The sequence below is a fragment of the Peromyscus eremicus genome, chromosome 11 (assembly GCF_949786415.1).
Source record: "Peromyscus eremicus chromosome 11, PerEre_H2_v1, whole genome shotgun sequence".
NCBI classification, from domain to species: domain Eukaryota; kingdom Metazoa; phylum Chordata; class Mammalia; order Rodentia; family Cricetidae; genus Peromyscus; species Peromyscus eremicus.
Genome location: NC_081427.1, coordinates 34464416 through 34490044, shown reverse-complemented (window position 1 = coordinate 34490044; position 25629 = coordinate 34464416). Strand labels below are relative to the sequence as shown.

Genomic DNA, 25629 nt, shown 5'->3' with positions numbered 1-25629 from the left:
ATACTAAAAAAAAGTATACAAAGTAGGACTATCACCTAACTTCTAATGGTTAATAATAATCTGGGAGTAAAGTTGTAGTTTGCATATTCCAAACTACACTGTAAAGGAATTCCATAACTTTGTAAAATATAGCTGCTTCTTTAAAAAATATAGTTTAATAGTCAAAATAATCTACATTTCAGGTATTCATGCTTAGAATTTTAAAGTCTGTAAAAAATTTGAATTCATCAAGCCAATCTCATGTTAACTGGGTACTTTTAAATGCACCTAAATTCTAATTACTCTGTTTTCACTAGAAAACTATTGACATCCCATTCTACCCAAGCATTTCACAAAACACTTTATGCAATTTTGAACAGAAGCTATAGGGTGGCTGCTGGGCCTGGCATTTAATGTATATGTTGATAATTTTTTACTTTATTTGGAATTCAGTAGAAATCAACACCGGTGTTCCAGAAGGAAAATGGCTTGGTTGGAGCTGTGATGAGGGACTGTAATTCAGCATACACGTAAGATAGTTTGGAGGGGAGATAGGCAGGAGGCTGGAACACCAGTGAGGAGAATTCATTCTTGGAACAGCTCAAAATACAAAACTATAAACATATGTTTTGGAAATGTTTCTAGATTTAATAAATTCTATGATAATATACTAGGGAGATTTCTTTGAAAATCTGTAACAGATGCCAGAAAGAGTACTATCCATTTTATCATCAATTAACATATATGTGGGATCTCCAGGGGGCACTACACTTGTATATAACAACCAAAAACAAATTACAACAGCCTTGTCTTGCTGTCAAACTGGAGGATAAATGATCAAGATAAAAATAATTAATTTCAAGTGCATTCAATTACTGTAGTCAGTCACTGCTCAAATATTTAATAAGTACCCTTTGGGTACAAGGCAATTTGCGAGGTTCTTGTAAAAATCCATAATTATATTAATGACAAGAGAGTTTTTTTTCATGACACAATAATACGCAATTCACATGGGAACCTGAATAAAAAACAGTGACCTCTATGGTTCATCTATGCTGAGTCTTACAAAAGAGGACATCCATTAAATAATTATACTCAGGAGCCCATCAAGGAAAAGATCTTTAAGTATCTCATCATTTGTAAGGATATTGAAATGTACCTATTCTAAAGTGTTAGAAAACTCATATCCATTTAATCAGACAGTCTAAAGACATATTTAGTACATGGGAAGTGTCCGGCACCAAGCAAGCAGAGACACAACAGTGAGCAAAATTTCCCCAAATTCTTTTTTGTGTCTGGGTTGAATTTTGTTAATGGAGGTAAATCAGAAATAAGAAAAGATACAAATTATCTGTGTGATAGATGCAATAGAAAGAAATTAAGCAAATAGAGACCCAGAAACATCCAAAGAATTTGGGGAGAACAATATTTCTGGAGAAAAAGTAGGAGGTGCTCATGCCCTGGGGTAGGTGCTTCTGCAGCGAAGTTAGAATGAATAACCAAAAGAAGCAGTAGAAATGGTGTGGAAGAAAAGGCAGATGTAGATAATGTAGGGCCATTGTAGTGAGTTTGGCTTTAATTCCGAGTGTGGTAGGCACCTTGAAGGTTTTGGAAAGAGTAGAGAAATTGACTTTGACATGTTTATAAAGCATCATTTTGATTACCATTGAGAAATTGGAGGGTGCGTTAACAAGGCCAGAAATAGGCAAATGTAGGCAGGAGCCTTTGCAATGCCACATGAGAAGCTGGAGAGTTGGAAGAAGAACATTACAGTAAAAATAGGTCAGAATTAGGGTATATTTTGACAGGAGTGCTGACAGGGCTTGCTGGCAGGGGAAGTCAATGGTGACTTAATCTGGTTTGGGCAACTCAACAAGTGGAACTGTCATCTACTGGAATGTGGAAGGCTATAAGTTGAAGTAGGCTTTGAGAAGCAGATCAGGAGTGTGTGTGTGAATGAGTATACTAAGTGTGAATTCACTGTTCAGCACCAAGCTGGAGATAAGGAGCAGGCAGCTACACAGAAAAGGAGTCAGGGCTGAAGACAGAAAATGAAAAATGAATACTATCATCAAGGGGAGAAAACAGAAAGACCCAGGGCCAGGGACTGAGTTCTGAAAGACACCAGATTTAAAAGGTCGAAGAAAGGAAGAGGAAGTCGTAAGGCAGACTCGGTGAGAACAACCAAGTAAGTATATAACACAGGGGAAAGTGTGAAATCTCTGAAATCTCTTTAAAGGGTTGCTTCAAGAAATAGCAGGAAGATTTTACCAAATTTATCAGTGGGGACTGATAAATCAAGGAAAACTGGAGTTGAGCATTGATAAATAGTGTATAAGTAGAGAGATCATTGATGACTTTGACCAAAAAAAACAAAAATTTTAGTAGGGAGAAAAAAAGCATAATTATTATTGCAATGGATGTTAAAAACAAATTTGGAAGCAAATATAGATAACTCTTTAAAGCAGACTTTCAACAAATGAGAGGCTTTAAACACAACAGTAGCCTTGAAACACAGATGCTAATTTATGATGAGAGACAGTGGAGAGCTGGGCAATGGTAGCATATGCCTTTAGTACCAGCACTCAAGAGGCAGAGAGGTAGGAGAATCTCTGTGAGTTTCAGGCCAGCCTGGTCTACAAAGCAAGTTCCAGGACAGGTAGGGCTGTTACACAGAGAAACCCTGTCTCCAAAAACAAAAACAAAAAACAGAAAAACAGCAACAACAAAAAGTAGTGGAGAAAGAAGACTCTCCAGAGGTAACATTTTTAGTAAATAAATCAGATTTTCTGGAAGTCATACTATTCTCATGTTCTAATCAGAAAGCAGAACCCAATTTGTTGGTAAATAAATATACTTGCAAATAAAATCAACTTTTCTCATTTCTTCTAGACTTAATCTGAGAAATAAGAAGTGAAGTCATCAACTAGGAGTCAGGACAGGGGAACACATGAACATTGAAAGAAAAAAATGTGCTGCGGCTATTGTTTATATATTTGGATAGAGAAGAAAGGAAAGAAAATTGGTTCTGGAAAAGGATACAAAATAGAATTATCAGGCAATCCAGAATTTCACTGAAAGTCAGTGTTCTTTAAAATTTGGTTAGCAGCATGATTCTATTTTCTTTTTCTTTTCTTTTCTTACAGTCAAATCAAGCTATACTAATGCACAAATAGATGGGGAGTTTGACTTAGCCAATAGAAAACATTTGTAACGTGAGAATAACAAGTTAAGACATTTCAAAGTGAAACGCTTTCAAGATGGGTGAAAAAGAGTGGTCATTGATTGGCAATGGAACACAGGCCAAGCAAGGAGAGAAGTTACGTGATCAGAAGAATGAAAGATAAAGGAGAATCAGATGGAGCAGCCCCTAGAGTGTTCATTAATGTTTAAGAACCAGAAATAAAATGAGAGGAATGGTGGTAGGAACTGGGGTGTTAAAGACCGATGCTGCAGCTGTGATGGTTAATACAGATTAGAAATTGAATGGATTGAAAATTCCCAAAATTATTGGCAAAACACACCACTGGATGTGTCTATGAGGAGATTGTTCCTGGGAGGATTAAGTAGCTTGTAAATCCATCCCTGGGTATGTGTAATACTATCCCATAGGCTAAGGGCTCTGCTGTGATTAAAGGGCTAAGGAAAAGGCTTATGTATGAATTCTCTCTTTAAATCCTAACCAACATGATGTGAGCTACTGTCCACCACCAGGCTCTCCACATCATGCTAGAACAAAACCTCTGGGGCCATGAGCCTGAAGCCCTGCGTCTCCTGAGTTGTCAAGTCATATATTTATGGCAATGTTTAAAGTAAGGGATTACTAACACAGTAAGAGAAGAGGATATTGCTAATTATAAATTACATTTATTTATTGAAGTGGAGGTGAACTTGTGTGTGTACACTTACTTGTATACTCCACAGGCAAAGTGGAGTGTTCAGAGGACAAACTTTGAGGAGTTCGTTCTCTCCTTCCACCCTGTGGGAAAGAAACTCAAGACATCAGGCTTGGCAACAGGTATCTCATTGTCGTCCAGTGAACCATTCTGCCAACCTAGATGCTCTGTTTTAAATAATCTCAGGTTAATATACAATCACTGGGGAGGATGGAGCTGGAAAACCGTGAGGCAGAAAATCAAAGAGCAGAAAAGGCAAGGAAATTAAAAGATGCCATTCATGCACGTTGAAATTACGTTGAGTTCTCTTGGCTTCCCCTTCAGGAGTTGAGAGTAGAAGGGACTTAACATTGGAAAGGATTGAGTTTTTAAATATTAGGTAAATTGGACAGGGTAATAGGAGGTACCAGGCACGAATAATTGACTTTAATCATTCCAATTTCAGATATTGAGCAAATAGATTCAATTATATTTAAATGTGTATACAAATTGTCTTATTAATGCCAACCTTATTAAAGTCAAGACTCTGTTCTGGGGTCTGTGGAGCAAAAGCTTAGTTTCTATAATAGCAGTAGAAAAAAATTTACCGAACATGGAGGAAAGCACAAAGAATATAAAAATTTGAGTTTAAAACATATCAGATGCTACTACAGAAAATTAATAACTTTCTTTCTTTAAAGGAAATTTCTTTCCAAACAACATAGAGCTAAATTACACTCTCATTCAAACATGAGTAAAGAAGAAGGTGGTATCCAAAATATTACACCCAGCCCAACTAGGAGACAGTTTCTAGTGATGCCTAGTACATAAACAGTGCTCTGAATATATACAATATTTTCAACATAAGTATTTTATTTAGGTAGTAAATAATATACAACGTTTTCCAAAGATAAAAATTGCAACATATGGAGAAATGTTTCTTCCTCTCCTCTGGCAGCAGCCATCAGGTGAGTCAAAATGAGTACATATAAATACATATGGAAATATGGAGGAAGACACAGTCCAGTTAGACTTGATGCTCTTTCTTCTGAGGATCCGCTGCTGCCAATATTGCCAGCTCTCTACACAGCACCTCCTGGTCTGGTAAAACAGAATGCTGGGGTGCAAAGCCCAGCAAGGTTGTGTCATATACAGGATTTGTGTCTGCTGTGGTGACCACAAACGCCCAGTTCCTAAGGGTTCAACTTACAGCAAGCCTGTTCATCATGGCACCAAATAGCTAAAGCTTGCCTGAAGCCTTTAGTCTGCAGCTGACAGGAGAGCTGAATGCCTCTGGAAGACGTTGAGAGTCCTGATTTTTTACTGGGTTGGTGAAGATTCCACATGTGAATTTTTTGAGATTATCCTCATTGATAAAGCTATCAGAAGAAATCCTGGAACCCAGTGGATCACCAAACCAGTCCACAAGCACAGGGAGATGAATGGGCTGATGTCGGCTGGCCTCAAGAGCTGTGGCTTTGGAAAGAGCCACAAGTTCCACCACACTATTGGTGGCTCTCATCCTGCAGCCTGGAGAAGGCACCACCCTCTACAGCACCACTGTTACCACCAATACATGTGATGTTTGTAAAATTCATACTCAGTAAACAATTTAGGACAGCCAAAATAAATTACAAAATACATTATGGAATTCTTAGCAAGTGGTTGTTAGGGAATACAAAGGTGTATGCAACCAGGCAGGAAAAAAAAGTTTATTCTTTGCTACAGAAGATGCTTTTAATATATTTTGCTTCCAAAGCACAGAGTGCCCTACAGGAAAATCAAAAGCTGGGCAAAGCTAGGCATGGTGGTTGGGAAGCTGAAGCAGAGGGATTGATGCAAGGGGTAAGGGAGAGTGTTCTAAAAAAGATGTTTTGGCCTTTTGTTTATTTGAAGAAGCCAGAAGACCCCCAAGGAAGTGGGGCTGTGGCACACGTGACTCATCAGAATTAAAAAATGATCTTGACCTAAATGGAAATCTACTTCCTAAAAGATGAGAACATAGTATATCACACAACTACTCAAAAGTAAAACATAAGCTGTTCTGTTATCTAAAGCTTTGGAGGAGTCCATTGTATGGCGCTGGAAAGCAAACGAAAGGCCCCTGTTACCTGTGACATGCTTCCCCTCTTTCGATGGACAGAACAAACATGCATGGTCCTCAGCTAATTCTCTATGACTGCTTTTGATGCTAACTAGGAAAAAAAATCAGAAAAGCAGGGTTAACTCCTACTGAAGAATCACAGGTCCTGAGATTATGAATTGGATTGATGAGTTTTTTTTCTTTCCTGAAGAACAACATGCAGATTAAAGAGCTTTTAACTGTTCTTGATGCAATCAAAAGGTTATGGTTGTCTGCTAAAAACTCAGTTTCGGCCACAGTTTATGCAAGTTGTTCACATTACTCACTCAGTAATGATGTACTTGGCCCCACTCTTTGTGGTCTGGTTCTCATTTGTTTGGTATTACATTCCAAGACTGCAATGACTCAGAAATGTCCCTTATTTTTTACAGTAAGAACTAGCATGGTTTGCCTGAAACATCTCAAGTTTGATCGTTTGTCTGTGGTCTTCCCACAATAAATCTAAGCAGGTGTATATAAGTAAAGACTTTAACAAGTTGAGTGAGAAGACCAATGTTTTTAGCCAGAAAACTTCTGGAGTTATCTGTTTTAAACTCATTTGACACTCACAGAAAATTCCATTCTCTTTTGATAACATACAGTATTTATTATTATCAAAATACAGTTGTTAACTAGTATCCGGTAGTCTATTTAGAATGCATGAAAACACTTTCCAAGAGTTAAAAGAACCAAATACATTTGAAATATGTAGAAACAGCCATGAGGGAACATGAAATTTGTATTGGAATCTGTTTGAAGAGGTATGGGATTTGTGTTATGCTGATGTAGAAGATAAAAGCAGGCAATGGGTAAAATGTGGGTAGATATATTTAACATACTATAACTTTATCTATGAACTAAGACTTACTGCTCTAGAAAACAGAGTGGTTATCTTCAAGCCTTTAGGTCACTGAAGTTACATAAGCAGAGACAAAATTAAAAATCATATAAGGCCTTAATATCAAAATCCCTATATCCTTGGACAGCAGACTGCCAGGCATCCTGAACATTAAGTTTTTCGTTCAGTGAGGAAAAATATTCTCCTTCATGACTTACCCTGCTCTGTGTTTACATTCCACAGTCCCTTAGTTTCCCCCCAGTTCTTCTTTCTCCTGTATTAAATTATGACTTTCTTCTTTTGCTGACCAGCAACAAAATGTGAGTTATACCAGAAACAGAGGGAATAACAAGTTTAAGATATTATCTTCCACAGAAAAGTGCTTGAATGGATAGTCTTCTATAATATATTAAATGCAATAAGATATAGACATACATTAATTTTATATAAAAGAACTATGTGCTCAAGCACGAGGATCTGAGTCCAGATCCCCACCAATCCCGTCAAAACTAGGCACGGCAGCAGCACTGGCTATGAACCCAGGGTCAAGGAGGTGATCTCAGGCCCGCTGGAAAGACAGCCTAACCGCTCAGTGAGCTCCGGATTCAGTGAATGGTCTTGTCTCAACAGAAACGTTGGAGAGTGACCAGTGAAGACACCTGACCTCAGCCCGCCCCCTCCCCAAGAACTCCTGTGCCACGTACACGTGTACCGTCACCACCCCTATACACAAAGAAGTCAAACACCTAACCATATGTTTTGAAAGTTTGGATCAGTAAACATAATTTAGAGAGGAGAAAAAGAAGATGAAGTTCAGCCCATAAAGAACAGATGTACTCACGTGATCATCATACTAGTACACCCCCTTGGGTAGTAACAGGTACCAGGGGCAAGAGACTTTACCTGTGCTGTGATTTCTCTGTGTCTGAGTGTCCCTGAAGCAAGTAACTGCAGATCATCTTCAACAAATGCTTAAAAAAAAAAAAAAACCTTAGAGCAGAGGCCTGATAGAAACTTAAACCAACTATTTAGAAATTAAAAGAAAGAAATTGATCATTACGGTCTCAGTTATCTAAAATCATTCCAATCTGAATGCAGCAAGGATTCTTTGCTCAATAAAGAAAGGCTACTGTCTACATTCTGCTTTCTCTAACATGTCATAAAGATGTGAGCATTTTATCCACATCTTAAATATGCTCAGAAGAAAAAGCATCGCTTTAAATTGAATACCCTTCTCTCTCTCTCTCTCTCTCTCTCTCTCTCTATATATATATATATATATATATATATATATATATATATATATATACATATATATATATATATGTTATTGAGTTTCTTACTTTATTTTGCCAATGATTGGAAGAAGCCTAACCCTAAACCAACCCCTGCTGAGCACCTGTATCTGGGAATCACCCCTGAAATGTGACGAGAAGACTCAGAAGACACCACTACAGTATCCCTGGGACACCTGCTGCCCTCTCAGCAAGAGAAGTCGGGGAATACATGGATGAGATCAGCATCAAACTGATCAGCAGCATCTTAGAGTAGCATTTGTCCAATGCCCAAAGGTTCTTCAAGTCATTGTTCTTTTGCTCTGTTCACCTTTCCTGTAGATTGAAAATGTTCCAGTTTGTTGCTGGAATCAGGTGCTCCTGCAGTCACTAATGTCTATCTGCCTCATTCCTACTTTCTTGAGATTGTGTAGTGGCCTCTAAAGATTCTGGCATCCATACAAATTTATTTTCTTTCTGAGTATTGCTTGCAACCTTCTGAGTGGTTCTGGTTTGTTAGCAGGTGGCTGAGCCTGCCAAGAAGGAACTCCTGCTTGAAGTAACCCAGGGAACCCACCAGTTCCCAAATTGGTATCATCCCTTTTACAAATTTAGGAACCCTCATGGGTACTTCAATGCTTATTCAACACAGACAGGCATGTAGGGTATGAAACTTCAACCAAATAAGTTGTGTGTGATCACAGGGGTATACAGCATGGCAATGTCTTCTTGCAAAGAAGAACAGCAAAGTCTTCTTTGGAGTGACTTTTACAAGTGACTAAGGCAATGAGAAAAGAAGAAACAGGTGGAAAGTTTGGGTCAAGTGAGCTGTGCCAAGTATTTCACAAGCGAGGAGGTAGTAGAGAATTAAAAAACAAAACAAAACAAAAAACATTGAGTTTGCTTTTGTGAGGCTTCTTAATTTGTGCTGCCTAAACAGAAGGCCAATCCTATTCAGAAAACAGTTTTGTTAGATCCTGAGCTGGACCCTATCATTACAGGAGAGATGTAAAACGGAGCTGCAGAGAGATTATAAATACACAATGCAGTCAGGAGCTGGAGATGCCTCAAGTTATTTACCCAACTGCATACTAAAAGCGACAGGAGTAGTGTATCCTCAGACAACCCTCCTCTGGCAGAGTGATATCACCAAGTGGCCTGTTTTGCTGCTAGATGCACTAAAGATTAGATAAGAAAGCAAACAGTCCCCGTGGGATACTCCAAGTCCTTTAACTGCCAAAATAGGATCCCAGACCAGATCAAAAGCAGAAAGGATTTGAGAGCATCTCCAAAGCATTTCACAGGAGCACAGAGGAGTCTAAGAACCAAAACACTGGCGTGGAATTATAAGTTAAACTTGCATTCCGGTGCAAGGATTTTTCAGGTTATGGTTTATAATCATATGAGCCACTTGGGTTTCTTTCCTCCCATTATTTTTCATATGTGTTAACGCATCTCATAAAGTGAATAAATCAGGATAACCTGTTACTCTGTGGATCAGAGCAACCCAGCAACAGTGGAAGAGTGGGACTCTGTTTACTATTTGCCATTAATAAGCTGGAGATCACCTAAAGTTTCTATACTATGTTCCCTTACCTGAAAAACTGCGAGCCAGGATTATAGCCCTTTCTGGCTCACTAAATAATCTACCTCTTGATATGGACCTTAGCTGTGGTACTTCAGGTCTCAATGAAAAACTGTATATCATTGTTATTTAATGATAATCAATTATTGCCTCAGATGCAAAGACCATCCATCATTCATAAAAGAGATATTATTATTTACCAAATATAGTTGTCTCTTTTTAGTAATCTCTCAAATCTAAGAAGAACACACACACACACACACACACACACACACACACACACACACACACACCATTGTGGAGCTTTAGTATATGAACATGTATTGCTTCAGACTATTTTGTTATAACTGCAGACAGACAAATCAAAGAACACAGTGCTCATCCCTGTTTTCAAGAGACTATTTCGTTATAGAAAGATTTTATGCTTACCTGCTTTCATCTATTTAAATCAAGTACATCTTGGAAGTTAAACATACACATTCTACTAAACTATTGTTTCAAGTGTTTAAAGGCATAGTGGGAGACAAGTGTGACATCAGTCAATGATGATGCAAAGATGGAAAGCCTGGCTTGTTCCTCTGCTTGAAGGGCCTTCCTACTCTTTAGAAAACTGACAAATGCAATGAAGAGATCTTGAGGTGATAACCATAACAAGCATGAACAAAGTTCTTTAGAAGCCTAGGGAACTCAGACTATTAACTCTGCCTTTTGAAAAGGTGGACGTGATCCAAGGAGGTTCACAGAAGGTGACACTTCCGGGGGTAGATGACTACAGGTTTGACCTTTTCCAGAGAAAAAGCTTTTAATTAGATCTAGAACACAAAGACTGTGGCCGGAAATGCATCCCAGACAAAAGAAGAGGATTGGCAAAGGCACGGGGAGATGGAAACTTAACAAATAGTTGGTCTTTCCAAGTGGATGAATGTGGGTGCTCAGAAGGAAGAAAACAAGACAAAAAAAAAAAAAAGTAGTAGAAAGGCTTAGTTTGGACAACACTAAAGGTTCTCAACTTTACACAAATAGACCAAGGAGGAGGTGTCAAAACTTACAGAATTTGCTCATAATGTGATAGATGACTTAAAATAAAAATAAAAATAAAAAAATCCCCACAAATGACCTAGGGAACCAAGATGCACACCACATGATTCAAATTCACCTCAACCTTAGCTGAAGTTTGGCGCCACCTGGTGACAGTTTCTTGCTTGGGTTTGAGTACCTGTGGGAGTGACCCTGGTTCTTGTAGGGGGCTGGATCTTTAGGACAGGATCAGTGATTCCACTGAGGGAATGACCCCGACTTCTTTGAATCAATTTACTAGTCTGGAATATGTTGAGAACATGGTGCCTGAGATCCCTGTCCTACTATTCCCTTAACTTATTTTATTCCCCTCTTCTTATCCCATAAGAGCAAGACCTGAAGTCTGCTGTGAAAGTAACTACCCAACTCTAATCCTTCTGCATTTCTATGAGACTAGTGTTGACATGTAGATGACCATGTTGCATCTCTTCAATGCATATTTCAGTTATCTTCTTGCTCATCATCGTAAGTCAGTTGGATGTTGATCTTAAAGATGGAGGAATGATTTTTTTTTCCAAGTGAAAAAATGATCAACATCTACAAAACAGCAAAAGTCTGGAGACTAAGGGATCTTTGACATCAGTGCTAAATTAGTACACACATGTATTTGACAGTTGAGGAGATTAGGACCAGGACATTTCATTCTCCTTCATATGTAGACCATAATTCAGACTAGAGTGATAGTTCAATGCTGATTCCACCTTTACTTCAGTCATTTTTCTTTCTTTTTTTTGCTCAAGGGTTTTTTTTTTTCTTTAATCCAAACAGTATAGATGAAGGGATGGCCAACTCTAGCCCAGCTGTTGCCATTCAGTTCTTTCTTCTCCCCTCTCCCACCACATCTATCTCCCAACGTTTAAAAAGTTCAAAGTTTATGAATACAACACGCAAAGGCACATCTTCCTTCTTACAGTGGGCAGAAGGGGTTACCAGCTAAATAAGGCCCAGGACACTTCAGAACACACCAGCAGGGCCCAGGGAGTTAGGAAGGTGGCACTGGGTCTCAACCTCTACAACTATTAGTGAGGAGGCAGGGATCCTTCGAAGTGCCACAGGCTGAAGCTAAACTAATAGATTAATGTGACATAAGGGAAGAGTGGCATGTCAGCCCTATTTGATGCTGCTTGCCTTCTATCCACTAGCCCAATTGGAAAACTCTAGTACTGGATTTCAAACGCCTGCTCCTGTGCAGAGGCCCTGGAGTAAGGTAGGAAAGGGTGGGTAGGAAAATTCGAAAGCTAATATTCTTGTGTGCATAGGAACTGTTGGGAGATAACACAGCGAGGAGGGTTCTCATGCATACCCTCTCCAAGACCACAGGTGAAGGAGGGGAGAGGAGAGGGAATGGATGGGACACAATGGCTCCCAACCACTCAGTCACCCCTGTCTGTCTGCTGCATTGTATACCAAAGAAGGGGTTGCCTCCATAGCGAAAGGTCAGGGCAGGTGAGCATCTTAAACTCTGGTTGAGGTGATAGTCTCCTCATTTTGAGGTGGCTTCCAACTGGTCATGGCAGAGGGCCCAGCACCTGTTAGCTTCTTGAAGAAAATATAATCAATGAGAAACACGGCTCCCTACATCACAGGCTTCACTCTCATGTCTAGATCTACTGAGAACTGAAGGCCAAAGTCATCGGCATCTGTGAGAGCTTCTTGGAGCAACCGTCCCTACTGCTTGCTGATGCAGCCCACACTTCAAGATTCTTCTCTAGTTTTCACCTCAGGGTTGGGGGTCTATGCCACAGCCACAAAGTCCAGCAAAGCCCGTCTACTTGAAGGGCGGTCTGGCAGTCAGCATCCAGGATGGAGAATTTATAAAGGAAGGAGGGAGGCCAGGCCCGTAGCACATGGCCACTAACCTGGGTGGAGTCTGTACTGTCATCTCCTAAAGGCCACAGGGGCAGCGGCTGCAGCCATAGTGGAGTGGGTAGAGGAGGTGGAGCACCTTCTGGTCCCAGAGTTTGCTAGGCAGACAGGAAGCAACCAGAGGGCACCACAGCACAGGTGCATAGACAACCAACAACAGTTGCACACTTCAACAGCCTGACTCCACATGCCGTCCAGTCCCAGAGCATGGTTCATCTCTATTACAGCTCTCCCATCCTAGGAATGTTTCCATTCATTCAGGCTTCTGATGAATCAATTTTTTTCTAGTGCCTACAAATTTATTTATTTATTTATTTTTAATTAAAAATTTTTATTCATTTTACATACCAACCACAGATCCCCTCTCTTCTGTCCTCCTGCTCCCCAGCCTTCCCTCCCAACCCACCCCCCATTCCCTTCTAAGACAAGGTAAGGCCTCCCAAGGAGAGTCAGCAGAGCCTGGTCCGTTCAGTTGCGGCAGGTCCAAGCCCTTCCACCTGCATCAAGACTGTGCAAGATGTCTCCCCATAGGTAGTGGGCTCTAAAAAGCCAGCTCGTGCACCAGGCATGCATTCTGATCCTACTTCCAGGGGGTCCCTTAAGGAAATCAAGCTATTTATTAATCAATTTGCCTTAGGAATTCGTGGCCGGATGGCAACTCTGGCAGTTTCCCGAGACCTTGAGGCCTTCGGGCCTGGCGAGGAGAAGAGTATGTAGACAGGGGAAGAGAATGTAGCACAGAGGCAGGTACCTGGGCGGGCACTGGAACCTGTCTGGGTCCACTTGCTCTGGATACTCAGCTGTCACCTGGTAAGGAGGTAAGGGGCTTAGCCTTTGGGAGGACAAGTACCCTGACATGTGTAATGGGAGGGGACTATTTGGATGTCTGTGTCCTCAGGAGGCTTAGTTCTAGAGTGAAGACAAACTCTATAACACAGAGACATAAAGACAAAGGTAGAGGCAGCTGCTCTGGGGGATGGGTGTGTGTCAGGGGAACACAGGGTCTCTTGACTTCCGTAATTTTTAGACATCTAGGAATCAGGTAGATTTGGAACAAACAGTTATCAAGAGATCATTGGTATCTTTAATGTATACCAAAGAAAATTGAGAGCATGTGCTCAAAAATGAACCCACATTTCTAAAGATGTTTTAAGAACTAATAATGTTTCTAATGTTCTAATAGTGTGCTTGACATTTTACCAGTGAGTAAGAAAAAAAAGTGTATGTATCTTATAATCTCATGGAATCTACTCAAACCACAAGTTAAAAATATCAAAATACAATCTAATAGAAAACAAAACAAGAAGAAAAAACAAACAAAAACTAAGCAAAGAAGCAAATAGTTCCCTTAGGACTTGTAACTCAAATCATATTCCCAAATAAAGGAACAGCTCAGGGATAGTTCCTTTGCACTTTCAAATCAAACAAATTCCTATTCATTTCTGAATATTTTGACACTTGCTGCAGTAAGTGGATTCTCATGTGGAAAGCAACATCTTTAGTTCTCACAGAGTTACCAGATAAAAATGAAAATGACTTCATTCTCTTCCCATGATAGGCTTATATTTCAGAGAGAGAGAAAGTGCTGTTTAGAATTTTTTAAAAGTTGGGTGATTGTCAGCTGAGGTAGTCAAGTAGTCCAAGATGCCTAATTTTTAAACAAACTAAAGAAATAAAGAATTGAGAATGGGTAAAGCACTTGCCACATGAATGTGAGGACCAGAGTTTGAATCCTCAGGACCTATGGAAATGTCAGGTGTGCACAGCAGCCTTCTATAACATCAGTGCTCTGGGGGTGAAGACAGGAAATCCTGGGAGCAAGCTGGCTTGCTTGACTAGCTCAATCGCTGAGTTTAAGTAAGAGACCCTACTTTAATGATGGAGAAGAAGGTGCAGAGTGGTTGATGAAGTCATGCAATGTCAATTTTATTTTATTTGAGAATGGAAAGAGGAAACAGCATTGATAAAGAACAGTGGATTGAATATTTGTCAGCCATGGAGTTGTCTGAGGACTAGAATATATTTGTACTTTATCATATTGTATTAAATTATTATTACTTGATAATTAGCCTGTACTCCCTTATGTTAAGAAAGATCTCACTGTCATCTTTGTATTTTCATATTTTTGTAACAGATATTTAATAAATGTATAATTAATGAATTAGTGACTACCATACAAAGTAGGGAAAAGTAAGATTGCTGTCCTGATTGGTAGAAGAAAGACAATGTGAAATATTAAATCCTGTGGATACATTATACAATGGACTGATGGATACAACTTGGGTTGTAATGGATAAGCCACAGGTCGTGTCCACAAATAGGATGTTTTTGAGCAAGGATGACAGAATTAAAGAGACAAAGTTGATATGAATGAGAACAGACAGCTGAGAGAACTGGGGAAGACCTCTTTAATTTCCAATGTCAAGATATAGTAAAGCTTTTTCAACTTTTCCAGCAGTCAAAATGAAGATACAATGTTTGTCTTATGTGATTATTAAATAAATAGTAAACCAATAAACTATATAAATCACGAGCATTTGATATTTGTAAATAGTTGTGAACTATGACACAATAATTGGTCCTTTATCCACTGTGGTATTTTGTGTACTTTCAGCGAAAATATTCTGTTGTTACCAAATTGGTTATTATTTTGTTTATTTCATGGTTCTTAGTCACCAAGCTTAGTTCACAAATTCCAATTGTTTTTCAAAAATAAAGTTCATCTTCAAAACAATGAAAATGTTTCAGCGTTGAAGAGGTTCAAAACGGTAGAGAAATCAAAACTCATTTGTGTAAATAATTTAGATTCAATTTACGAAAATAAAAGAAATACATTTTTATAGTCATGACTTTTATTAAAAGAACTAATCATTTCAAGATGACTTAACTCGAGCTTGCAAGACGGAAGCCTGAGAGGCACTTAAAAACTCTTCCTGCTTATGCTCCTTGCCCAATCAGATGTTTGCATCATAATCATTTCATAAATGGGCTTTCTGAATCTGAAAACTTAACTCACTGCTAGAGCACTGTCCTTGTCAAGCACAAAGTAACAAGAGGTATACAAGTACTGTTGATAAGAATTTTTGTTTCCAATCCAGTCCCTTCTTAATAAAATTGACTTGTTTCTTCTTATTCCTCTTTCCTTTCTTCCTCTTCTCTTCTGATATGTTTCCTGGGGTTTAGATTGGCAGCCCTAACAATGGGGCCAAATAAACAAATTCTCTCTCTCTCTCTCTCTCTCTCTCTCTCTCTCTCTCTCTCTCTCTCTCTCTCTCTCTCTCTGTGTGTGTGTGTGTGTGTGTGTGTGTGTGTGTGTGTGTGTGTATGTGTGTGTGTGTAAAAGAAATTGAAAAGCATGAGGACACAAAAATCAAGGTTCTTAAGTGGACAAGTTGTATTTTGCATCTCTTTAGTATATAAGATACCAGGCTAGGAATAGAAAGAGGCATCAAATGTACTTGCTATTGATCAGAAAACGGTCTAGTTTTATCCATTAAGGGACATAGGACTTGACTCTGATCCTATTCAGGATTAGAAGTCGGTTCATTATGTAGGCAAGAATCATGAAAGCATGCTATAATCACCAAGAAAAGCATCACTGGGAAAGACAAACTTGAATTCTAAGTAAAACCACCTGGAAACACTTAACAAATGATGAACAACGTTCCTTCTAAACTCCATGACCACTTAGCATACTTAATGTGAGACAATTTAGTGTTTTTCCAAGTGATATTACACAGTATGAGATAAAAAATGTTCATAAAGTATCATTACCAAAAATGCTTAACCAAAATCTAATCAAAACCCTCCAACTCCATTATAGGAAATAAAGAAGCCAGTTAGATAATACTGACAGAAAAAAAGTTAGACAAGATGTGAAGGTTGACCTGCTGCCTCAGGACCTCAGCTGGGCAACGGTCAAAAACAGCAGCACAGGAAAAGAAGATTGATCAAAAAGTCATAATCGCAAGTACTATGAGTGTTCATTAATGGGGTCCTTAATAGAAAATAATAGGGGGATCTGTGGTTGGTATGTAAAATGAATTTAAAAAATTAAAAATCAGTAAAGGACAGTCATGGACAATGAAGAAATTTTTGTATGGACCAGATATTTTTTTAAATTGGGAATTGTTTACTTTCTAAAAAGAATGCTCTTGCTTTAGAAAATGCTCATAATACTTAGAGGTAGACCATCAGAAACTTTCAAATGGTGCCACATTGATAACTAAGTGTGTGTACACACAGGCAGAGAGCAAACAAATTCATTGGGATCTTTAAAATTATTGCATTCAATTAAAATGAACATATGTATCAACTTTACTATAACACACATATTTTACATAAAAATTTAGGAATATTGGATAAAAATATAATTGAGTTTTATATACTACAGCTTGAAACTTTGTATGCTCTCATATGTCATTATTTCATGTCAAGTATTATTGGCTCCTGTTATTAAAATTATTTTGTGAGCATAAAAATATAGAAGTAAAAAAATGGCATTTATAACTATATAAGTATATAAAATGAAACAGAAACACCAAAAAGTCCTGGTTATTTTCAGTTCATCAAACAGAAAATGTGCTGAGAGTAAGCTGTAAATTACGCATTCTGCCCGGTCTCTGTTTCCTATATAACTTTGGATTCTCTATCTTTTTGACGAGCATGCCAAATCATGAACAAAGTTCTAAGGTCACTTCAGACTAAACATGATACACTTATGTGCCAGAGAGAGAAAATATTGTTTAGATTTTTTTTTAAAAAAAAAAAAAAGGTTAAGCTCATGTAATTCTCAGGCTGCATTCAGGAAATCATGATAAAAGCACCCTTTATGCAAAAACTTCAGTTCCTCCATTTTATGAGAAGTACCTGATCATTTGTTTTCTGTTCTCCAACAGCACCTCTGTGACACAGAGGTTCTAAAGGAACAACTTTTGGTCATGAATTCTCCCGTTCTAATTTATAAGAAGAATGACCAGAAATCAACACACTAGGAGAGAATCTAGAGCATCCGGAACACTTGTTAAAAAAAAAAAAAATGTGCACATACAAATCTAATGGAGAATATGGTGTAAACAATTCAATACTTTTGTTTTGTTTTTCCTAGATGAGAAAATGGAGGGGGAGGATCTTCACATGCTGGGGACATGAGTGTCAGCAAGTAGCTGAAACACAGGGAAGCAAGCAGCATCACAGGAGGAAGCCTGTTTGGACCAGAAGGCATCAGAGTCTGGTGTCTTTGTCTCTGTTAACTGATTTTGCCTGGAGAAGAGTAGAGGAATCCTGGTTAAGAGTGCTCCTAACTAATTCCTGCACACATCTCTGGAACTGAGCTGTCTCAAGGCAAGCCCTGTAATAAGAAAGGAAAAAAAAAAAAACCTATAAGTTAAGGACACTTGCTGAGGACCTAATCATATCCCCTAAAATCTGTATGTGGAAGCCCCAATCTGACCCCCAGGGACTGGTTTTCTGGAGTTGGGGCTTTAATAGGCAATGTATGTCAGATGACAACCTGTGAGTACTAGTCTTATCAACACAAGAAATGATAATTCTGATTGCATGGACATGCCGCTATCTCTATGTAAAATCTAGAGAAACAATGAGAAAGCAAGAACCTGGAAGTCAAATTAAGAGCCTGTACCAGCCCTGGGCCATCTGGTGCTGTGACCTCAGATGTCTATTGTCTAGAACTGTGAGAAGATAAATGCCTGCTGCTCAAACTGCTAGTTCTATGATATGCTGCCATGGAAGTCCAAGACAACGGGCACATAACACGTGTGTTATACAGGGGCTGAAAATGAGCATTATATCATGTGAACGTACTATGTGTACATATTTTAGATGATCAAAAAGACAATTAAAAATTCATGTTAAATATTAGAAGTTTGAAACTCATCTTTAAAGAAGAATTTCTAAAAATTATTATACAAAAAATCACAAATAAAATAAATATCATACACCAAAATTAACCAGACTCATGGTCTATACATCTCCTTGAATAGACATTTTGAAGCTGTTGAACTTCACACTGGATTTTATACTTTCACTATAAAATATATTTTTATGTACTCATCCATCACCAAAAAATGAAAGCTCTATGATAGAATTAATACTAGAAGGACAATTAGCTTTGTATTCTCTTTCATAACTTGTGTGCATTATTCAGTCCTTAGAAATTTTAAGAAATAAAAAAATAGGGTGCTCAGAGAATAGGCTCGTGGTATCATGTTTGAAAGATAAGTCATGGTTGAACACAAACTCATGAATGGAAAAAAGTTGGAGCATTTATGAAAAAAATCTAGTGAAGCTAACAAAACTTTAAAGTAGGACTTTAAGATTTAGTGATGAAAAGGATCCATTAGAAGGTCCAACTGTGTCTGTTAGGAATTCCAAAGGCAAGATACAGGGAGCATGATGCAAGGCAAAGACAGAGGAATGAAGTCCGTGTCAAACACGTGCCAGAAAAACGGGAAATAAATACACCGCCAAAGAACAGAGACTTTAAACAACAGAGAGAATGTACTCATTGCCAAGGAGGCTAGCTTTCTCATTCACAGCACAGAAGCAGCTAAAACATGGTGGTACCCTGCTTTCAGAGTTTCAAAGAGAGAAATTACCTATCAATTTAAAAATTAACTTCAACTAACCTGTCTCTTTAAAATAAGTATATAATATTACCGGAGCTAAAGAACTTCATTTGCAAATGTTCTTCTGTGAGATTCAACTAGCGGACTGGATACTTGTGGAGAAAACTAAAAAACAAAGCGGCCCAGAGAGGAAGCACATTAGCATAAGGCTATAAGACTTCTGAGGACCCCTCCCTCTTACAGAGTAAAAGCCTTGGAATGCTGGGGTTGTGGGCAGGAAGCTTCTATATCCTTGGCCGGAAGAAAAATCAAGTGTTCCATCCATTCACCATAAGGAAGATGCAAAACCTTCTTCTTGTGGGGGGGGGGGGGGGGAAGCCAGGAAAGTCTTCCATCCTGGGATCCAGTGGGGAGGTAAAAGCTAGTAAAAATGCGTAGCTCTTGAAAGGGAACATGAAAACTCCACAATGCAAGATTCTACATCAATATAGGACTGGGACCAGTTACTACAGCGAGAATCTCAGGAAGTTATTACACCTAAGACTTCAAGGTTGCCAAGCAAGTTTCGGATACTGTGTACGAGTGAGCAGCAATTCTGACAAAAGCAAACCCGGTCCCAAGAGTGAGGTAAATTTTCTGTGAGCACAGCCAACTAAGAGAATTAGAATTCCTCCAGACTACATCATAAGCTAAGCACCGAATAGCACACAGATAATCATGGCTTTTATTTCATGCTTATGAGTGTTTGCCAGCTTGTATGTTATGTGGACCATAGCATGCAGTATCCTCTGAGGCCAGAAGAGGGTGGTGGATTCCTCTGGAACTGGAGTTACAAATGGTTGTGAAAACCCTTGTATGCGCTGGGTACTGAACCCATGTTTTCTGAAAGAGCTGCAAGTGCTTTTAACTGCTGAGCCATCCCTCCAGCGCCCCAAATAACTTTTCTAAGACAAACGAAAGTATGAGAGATTCCTTCTGCTATCTAAACAGGCAAGGCTTTCTAAAGGTTGAAATGAATTAGGACTGCTAAGAATACTATTTACTAGTTCTCTACACAAGAAGGCAGCAGAAGACCTCTGGAAGTGTATAAAATCTGACAGATAATGCAAAAAAAAGAGAATATTTTAAAAACCATAATTAACAAACTAAATGGATTGCTAAACAAAAAGATTGTAGAAAAAGACAGAGCTAAGAAACGAAGAGGTAGAGAACAATGAATAAGACAGCAATACTGAAGCTTTGCATCCACCTTGGGATTTCTCTCACTAGTTGAAACATGGAGAAAAATAACAGTTTAATGAAAAACTCCTATGGCATTGCCAGCCAATGACCTGACCAACTTTTAATGGCAATTAGAAAACTCTAACAGTAGGAAGACATTCTCTCCCAGTAAGCACAGGGTCTCATAGTGAAACCGTGCAATGACTGGCCATAGTCTTAAATGAACAATGTTGGACTTCCTGTTTCAATCATGCCAGGAAGTATGAGGCAACTAATGCTGAAGAATATAAAAAATTCTCCATCTGAGAATTCTGAAAAACAAGGAAAGTAACACGAACACTAGGGTACTCAGAATCGTGTACATCAAAGGGCAACATAAAAGGTCTATGTAAAGCAGTATTCCACAAATGTCCTCACAGCAAGAAGAACGCTGAGCAGTGAGAAGCACTGCTCCCTGCCTTCAGATAACTGTTGTTCAGGAAGATTACTAGCTCCAAACTGAAGAGAAAATCTATGGAGTCCAAGCTGGGATCAATTCTTCTGGAAATAAAAGCCACGGCAGTATAGATAGTTAAATGACTGCTGTGATGATATAGTGAAGACAGTTTGAGAGTGAGAAATTCTTGAGAGCCAGTCTTGTGAGGAAGGGGTCCTGAGTGTGAGTTTTACCCATCAGTTTCTCACAATGATGAGATGCAGATACCTCTTTGAGACCCAGCTGTGATCAAAGAGCATAATGAAATATGCTAAGACCCTTCTTTTTAATCAAGTCTTATTTGCCAGGGACTAATTTTGCCAGTGTATACACCACCTAGAGGGAAGGCATTTCTTCAACTCTAACTCCCCTCATTTTCTTGTCTCACATGAAGAGAGCCAGGGGAGGAGTTTGAGATCACAGAACAGAACCTAAGCCATAGGATAAATCATAATATTATAGATTTCCTTCCTCACCTCCACTGTACTCCACTGCAGCAGGACTCAAATGAAACAGATTTTTAGGTGAAAGAACTATGGAATGTAGACTCCAGGACAAGGAAACCCAAAGACAAGATTGTGAAGAATTAAAACATGAGAGAACTTGTTATGTTTGGTCCCTACAGCTACAGCAAACAGGAAAGACAGTCTATTTTGCAGCCAGATTAAAATAAAAACTCACACTAAAGGCACACATACCTCAGTTCTAATTGTCTGGGACATCATGCCTGACTTTCAAAAAGATAAATCCATAAGGTGTACTGAAAGGCAAGGAAAAAAACACCACATGAGTGTACAAGGCAAACATTGGAACTGGCCTCAGATGACACAGATTTTAAGTTCTCAGAGAGTTTAAAGTGATTAATATGCTGGGTAATAAGTTAATATGTTAAGGGAAAATGGTAGAAGTAGACAATACACAAGAACAAATGGTAATGTAATCAGAGAGATAAAAACTTAATTTAAAATTAAAACAAAGCACTGGAAAGCAAACTAAAAAGGGGGGGATGCTTTTGATGCTTCAGCAGTGGACTGAACATGGTCAGAAGAAAGTATCTGTCATCGTGGAGAAATACCAAAAGAAATGTCCCAAACTGGAATGCTCTTCTGCATTGAATAGTGGCCACTCAAAAGACATATCCAAATCCGAACTCCTGGAACTTGTCTTTGCATGAGTAATTAAATTAAGGATCACAGGCTGAGATCATCTTGGACTTAGGGTGGCCCCTAAATCTTTTCCTGATAAGAAAAGAGCTGATTTGAGAACAGAAACAGAGGGGAAAAGGAAAATGAACAGAGAAGCAGAAATTAGAGCAATGTGCACACAAGCCAAGGGAGGACAGCTTGCCAGCAGCCCCCATAAGCTGGCAGACAAAGGGAAAACGCCTCCCTAAGGCCTTTGCACAGAATGCAGTCTTGCTGACTCCTTGGTTTGGGACTCCTGGTTGCGATAACTGTGAGGAAATACGTTTCTGTTGCTTTAACTCACCCAGTTTATGGGGATTTGTTACAGTGGCCCTTGGAAACTCATTCAAATGTAAAATGAAAAATAAACTGAAATAATCCAAACAAAATAAGACAGTGTAGTATCTTGAAGGAGAAGGAGAAAGAGGAGGAAAAGGAAGAGGAAGAAACAGAAGAAGAGACTTCATATCAGGAACCATGCAAATAAGAATGGAAGAGTGAAATGAAAACCTTAAAACCATAAAGCTAGTGTTTTAGCACTATTGAAATTTATCTTTCAAAGTCAGAGAACAAATACTTTCTCAGACATGTAGACACTGAGGCAGTTTGTTGTCACAGACATGCTGTGACCAAAATGTTAAAAGGAGTTACACATGGAGGTGAAAAATACCATAGATAAGAAATTCAGAGCTCAATAAAATGGAAAGCAAGTGTTAGAGGCGCAATAAATTCTCTTTATTCTTAATTGATCTAGAAGAACAAAATCTTTTACCAGTTTTAAGTTTCTGAATTAACTTCTCCAAACACTGCACAAAGGAGCATCTATGAGAAATATCGAGAGCTTCACTTACCTATGTGTAGAAAGATATATACTTGGAAGATATTTGATACAGTGCACATTTAGCAAAATGCTAGTATTGGGGTCATCCTTGGGGATTATGAGCTCCCCAGCTGTGAGTTCTTGGTCAGATTTACAGTACAGGCATGCGTTTCCTCCTGTAGAGTGGGCCTGGAATCTAATCAGAAAGTGGTTGGGTTCCCCAAAGCATCCCTGCCACTATGGCTCCAATGGGCATATTTATGAGGCTGGTTTTTCCTGTACCACACAGGGTTTACAGATGGGTAAGACTGTGGGTGGGTCATGGCTCTCTCCCCACTGGCTGTATAATACTTTCTGATACTGATAGATAACCACCAGGAAGAAAAACTCTTGATCAGTACTAGCTTGAATTCCCCATATCTTGTGACTAAAGCATGGGAAGTCTTCAGCAATAGGGTCTTAATTTTGGGGAACAGCCAACAATAAAATTAGTCTGTATTGTTTGGGGGAGTCTCCAGAACATCTCTGACCATCAACATGAGGACAGGTATCCTACACCTGGTACTAGGGGTTGCTTGTTTGTTTTTGTTTTGGGCAACTATGGCTTCTTGGAGGAGCATAATCACCCATGTAGCATGATACCAATTAAACTCTATGTATGTGCTTATATATTTAACAAGATAATATAATAGGTTTCTTTTAGTCCTATTCAAACCCCTTCAGTGCTGGTTTGTCCTCTCCCTGCTCTCTCTTCTTCCCTACTCTCCCATGCCCCTCCCTGTTTCCTTTTCTTCTTTCAAATCACCTGTGTTCTATGCTCCTCCATTAAGAGTTGTCCTTCTACCGACCTCAGTAGCCTTAGAACTGGTCAAAAGGGAGTGCTTAGTTACCAGGAACTCTACATCACACTTCTTCGCATAAGACTCTGGAAAAGGACATACAGAAATCTGTTGTGGAAGAAGAAAGGGAAAGAATGTTAGAGCCAGATGTTGGGAAATATGTTAGAGCCACTATTGGGAAATAGTGACTTCTGGACATAACACTCATGAACTCACAGCAACTGTGGTTGCCAATGCAAGACTTATACCAGGTCAAGTCACACAACATCTCTGTATGGAGCAGGAAGGGATTTGCAAGCCTCCATCCCCAGCTAAGGGGATACTGACAGTAGATAGCTGCTGTGGACAAGAGAGTCAGTTTTCTTTAGTGATGTGGTCCATGTTAAGTTAACTTTGGTCTCACTCCCATAGACACATGCCAGCACAACTTGGACTCAGTGGGTTATAAAAACTCAAAGCCAAAGACAGAGAACATGAAGTTGAGAGAATATGGGGTGACTTTGGTAGGATTTAGGGTGAGGAAAGGGAGAATATTGCTAAAATACATTGTATGCATGTATGAAAATTTCAAGTTAATTAAAATATTATACTAAAAATTAAATTACAAAAATATGATCTTAAGTCACACCACAATTAAATTAGAATAAGTAACAGCAATTTACAAATGAGTTTCTTCTAAAGAATTGGTGAGTCAAAGAATTAACAGTATTCATAATGTTTAACTAAAATGTAACACATGGAATTTTATGGACTGTGATAAAGTATTCCTTTAGAGGTATGCTTATAACATTATATGTTGTTATTAAATTTAAAAAAAATACTTAATGATGATCTAAGCTACCATCTTAAGAAAATAGCTAAAAAAAAATAAAAGAAAATACCTAGAAAACAGAAAATCAACTTAAAGGAAGAAAAATGGGGGAAATGATACTGATAATATCAGAAAACAATTTAAAACAGATCAAATCAACAAGAAATAGTTCTTTGGAAAGAAAAATAATTGATGAAACTATAATTGAACAAATTAAGAAAAAATAGTTAGCCACACCAGACGTGAAAAAGTAGAAATCCCTGCTACCATAGAAGTCCTATTTTTTTTTAAGATGATTGGGAAATTTTATAAGTTCAATAAAAATGTTGAAAGGAATAGAGGTTAGAAGATGGCAATTTAAAACAAGTGTATAGACTGCAAACCAGTAAAAGTAAAAAGTCACAGTTAAAAAGAATCAAATTTATAATAAAAAGAGTAAAACCAGAAAGTATAACAACAAGGCAGATTAGAAACTTTTAATTAGCCAAACTATATGAAGATGTAGTCCTCTAGACTGCCAAATCTTTGTCTTCTAAAAGACAAGTTTTTTATTATTATTAATTTTTTAATTTATTTTACATACCAACCAGTTTTCTCTCACTCTTCTCCCCCTATTCCCTCCCCAACCTTCTTTCTATCCTCCCCCTCCCTGTCCACTCCTCAGAAAGGTCTCAGCCTGGTGTTTGGCTGTGGATCTCTGCATCTGCTTCCATCAGTTACTGGATGAAGGTTCTATGAGGACAATTAGTGTAGTCACAAATCTGATTACAGGAGAAGGCCAGTTCAGGCATTCTCTCCACTGTTGCTAAGAGTCTTAGCTGGGGTCATCCTTATCAACCAACAAGTTTTAAGAGTTTCCCAAAGCACACACAGTTTTCACAAGTTGCTAGAAGAAGGCATACTCACCTAAAACATTTATACCCTCATCGTTATACCCATAGTCAGGGTTTATTGCAGGAAAGACATACAGTTCCAAATACAAGTGACCCTACAGCGTTAATCTGTGACAAACACAGGAAGTTCACCACAGCCTCAGTGTCCAGAGGTTCTGAAGGGACTTTATTGCATAGGCATTG

At 38.7% G+C, this 25629-nt stretch overlaps 1 pseudogene; it reads right to left on the bottom strand.

The window, feature by feature from the left end:
- Nucleotides 1-12205: 12205 nt before the first annotated feature.
- Nucleotides 12206-21621, bottom strand: LOC131922022 (phospholipid scramblase 3-like; annotated as a pseudogene).
- Nucleotides 21622-25629: the final 4008 nt, after the last annotated feature.